The sequence below is a fragment of the Cyprinodon variegatus genome, unplaced genomic scaffold (genome assembly GCF_000732505.1).
Source record: "Cyprinodon variegatus isolate N-32 unplaced genomic scaffold, C_variegatus-1.0 Scaffold818, whole genome shotgun sequence".
In the NCBI taxonomy this organism is placed as follows: domain Eukaryota; kingdom Metazoa; phylum Chordata; class Actinopteri; order Cyprinodontiformes; family Cyprinodontidae; genus Cyprinodon; species Cyprinodon variegatus.
In genome coordinates, this window is record NW_015151271.1 from 316,462 (window position 1) to 320,551 (window position 4,090).

Sequence of the window (4,090 nt, forward strand, 5' to 3'; positions counted from 1 at the left end):
CACAAAACAGCGTGAGGACCTCGTTAATGTATTTATTTTACAATTTCTTAAAAAGAGCAACCGATTAAAATGGATGTTACAAAGTTGAGATGATTATATGAGCTGTTTTTACCGAAAAATGATCAGGAGCGCTTTGAGAATGTTCAGATCGGCCTCTCTGGCTGCAATGCGCGCTCCCGACACAGGGGAAACAGATTTTCACGGGGAAACAGAATTTCGCACAAGACCGGTGTTATGCCAAAAAGCGCATCCCTGCCGAGACATGCTTCCCCAGCGGCGCCTCGCTCTGTACAACTGCGACTATCGACAAGGAAAATGGATTAAAATATGACAGATGGAGCTACTTGTTGTTATATTAATGATATAAAAACGTTCAAATATTCCTCTCGTGGGAAAATAAATGTGATTATTTGGCAGATTCATTTACAAAAGTACGGGTGTTATGAACAACATTAGATCCAAAGATTTTGTCGGAGGTACGGTGGATTTATTTCTTGTGGTCTCTTGTTATTTACACACAACAATAAACAGTGATGCCAACGTGAGTTTTAAACTGCAAAGCTTTGTCTTAAGCGGGAAATCAAACGTGCATCTACACAGCACAGCGTTCACAGACCAGTGTGATGCATTCACGAGCGTCAGATAGCTATGGTGCATTCAGGAGCATGGGACATTTCACACTTACAAGGAAAGAGCCATAAACGGAACAGAACTTATATAAAAATTGTATTTCTGTTATTTTTTGATTATGCACATCAGCTAGCTTTTTATTCTAGAAAATCTACAATATTACAGCAGCAAATTATCAATGTTTTTCAAAAGCCTGTTTAAAAGCCCCAAATGCGGCTTCAGATCAGACAGCGGCAATTGATTGATATACTGATGGATATACAGGAATACAGTGTTAACTCCTCTGAGATAGCACGGGATGCAATTTTTTAGAAATTTCTATTTTTTTAATTTAAAAATTCAGTGTATAACATGAAAGCATACATACCTCATTTTATTTCAGTGTTTAATTCTGTTTAAAGTAAAAGGTCATTAAAATGTCTCTGGACCTTTACTGGTTGATGATTTTTCTTTATTCGGACCCCGCTGATTTTTAATTGGTTACCCCTGGTTTAATGTTTCTAAATATTTATTTTACGTCATGTGCGCCATCCAATGCAGATCATTGGCTCCATCCACATCTAGTGAAAACTAGTGATTGGATGAGTCATAGAACGCAAACACTCATTGGTTAGCTTAAGGAAATCATCAGAAGCAAGCAGGTGTTCTTCAAACTGCAAAGTGAATTATCTATGCCATGCTACAATGTGGGATTCAGAAAAAGATGCTGAAATGTCTGAAAGGTCGGACACAGGCGAGAGCGTATCGGGAGACGGAGACCAACAAGACCTCCCTCATCCTTGGCCCTATCTCAGAGTTTTTAAAAATAGTCGAAAAATTGAGCTTTCAATTCATATAGTGGCATCTGGCTGTATTTTTTAAAGGTAACTTAATGCTTTTATACTTTAAGTAGTTTTTGGAGCTCATACTTTTTCACTTTTACTTGAGTAAAGAGGTCAAGTTTATACTTCAACTTTTACCAGAGTGTTTTTAAACTGCAGTATTCATACTTCTACTTAACTAACAAATGTGTGAACCTTTGACACCACTGGATGCAGCAGATGCTGCCAGACAGCTCCAGACGTGGAAGCCTGCAACGCTGCCGAACTGACAGGCGATCAGATCCAAGTGGAAGACGAAAGTTAGGATAATCCACAGTGCAAAGTAAAGAGGCACATCCAGGTTCAGTTCAAAAAAGAATCAAACAGGAATCCAAATACAGGCCAGGCAAACAGATCAGACAAATGCAGGCAGGCTCAAAAGAGCAGGCGGATCACATGAGCAGTAATGAGGAACAGGGCAGAGCTAGCTAGGTGAATGAAATGAGCAATCAAGACAGCCATCAGCGCCAAAATCATAATCAGTTGCTTGGTTAGTGTACGGCAAACAAAGCAGAAAATAGAAACTGATTGGTGGACATTTAAAAGGGTGCAAAAAAAAATATTTTCCTGGGGTTACTGTAGATGACAGGCTGTGTTTGAAACCTCATATGATTGTTGAAACCTTATGTCACAGGGAACATTCTAAAAGTATTGCAGCAGTACACAAAGCAAAACTACTATCCGATCACAAGTCACTGCACACCTTAATTTATTGGTTTTGCCACACTAAGATTATTGTGATGAGATTTGAGAAAATAATCAACCTTCACTATATGGACTGGTCAATTCACAGAAATGAGAAGAAGCTGTGGCAGGGAGAATGTAGAGCAGTTTAAGCAGAAAGACTAATTAATAAGAGCAGAATAGAGATAGAAAAACAAGAATCATCAGGGAAAATATCCAACTCTTTAGTGAGCTGATCCACAAGAACTGGCTCTGTAAAATAGACAAAATACAGCAATGAGTTGCATATTACTACAAATAAATAGCTTATTAAATAATAATGTAAACATGTCATTAATTGATTAACACTAGAAATATATATAGACTCCTTATGTAAATGTATATATATTCAGGCTTTACAGGAATACAGTTCTTTAATTTCATAGCGTGCAAGTGTTTTGAATTCTTGTAGGAAGTGTGATTACTTTATAGTTCTGAATTCTCCTGGACAGAGTCCAAAAAAAAGAAGAGAAAAATCCCCTAAGATCCCGTACAGTAAGTGTTAAGTTTCATTTTCACTTTTAATCAGAACACCTTGCTGCCTCCCTGTTTCTACTACGTACTGATATGTAATCGACCGATTTTGAAATCCCCCCGTCTGAAAAGTAGGACATGTCCGAGAAAAAGAGGACATCTGGTCACCCTATGTCTGTGTGTTACAGACCCTAGCTGCGTGCACTGTATGACAATGACAATATGACAATAAAGTAGTGAATTTATTTTATTTTAAATAGGGCTAGGTCTTTTGTCCAAAAAAAAAAAAAAATCCCAGCGCCCCTTGTCGAAAAATTTATATTTCTCTTCTATTATACATTCATTTATCCTATTTACTCACTATAAAAGTTTTAACTCATTCTGTTTCACCTTGAAGGTCACACAATTCCCTGCAGGATGGTGTTTGTAGACCAAACATAGCTTCTTTCCAAAACAAACCAGATTCTTTCTCAAGGTTTATTCATAACATGTTACTGTTTAACCAAAGTGTCTGTAATTTGTTTTGACCTTAACTACTTTTCCATTGTTGTAAGTAAGAAGGAATGCACGGTAGTCTAGCAGAACAGAGCAGAATGCTGTGCCATTAGGGCTGTATGATGAACTGGTGTCTCTTTGCAAAGATATGAATAAATGTGCCGACTGAGTGAAATCCGTGGATCTCCGTTTATTTAACTAGGGTGAATAGTTGAATACTTTTTTCCCACTACATACTTCCAGCGGCCCTGCATAAGATAAGTATTAAAATACCGTATTAGCTCGATCACTTTTCGACGTCAAAATCTAAGCCTACGGTTTTATTTTGAAAACAGGATATAACACTACATCAGTTTTCTTACAGATTTTTATTTTTTTACTGTAAAGTCTGTAAAACAGGTGCACTTGAAGCGTTGGAGCGGCTCTTACCATGACAGTGTATCTGGAGCGCAAAGAAGGTTTAATAGGAGCAAAGAGGAGGTTTAATTGGAGCATATTTCTTTCGAATATCTGTAGAATAACCAACTTAAAACTAGCTTCACCCTAGAGAAGTAATTATGGTTAGTCAGAGGAAGCTGGTTTATGTCTATTCAGAGGAGCTGGTAATACTGGTTGGGCTAATGATAAATCCATTTAGTGCTGACGCTACAAGCAATGTTAGACATTGTTCAATAGTAAAGGGAGTATAGAATTTAGTTATTTTGGTTACAACCAGTGTACGATCATTTCCCTCAACACGTGGTAATTCTCTAGCCTGGGTGCCATTCCGAACTTAGTCCCGCCCACAAGGTTTGAGGTCGGGAAGTTCGGTCTGGCTCTGCTCCATAGTAGCGCGAGTATGATCGCCCACCCTCTGGCGATCCAATCAAATTGTCAGGGCGGGCTTTATACGATGATGGACAGATGAT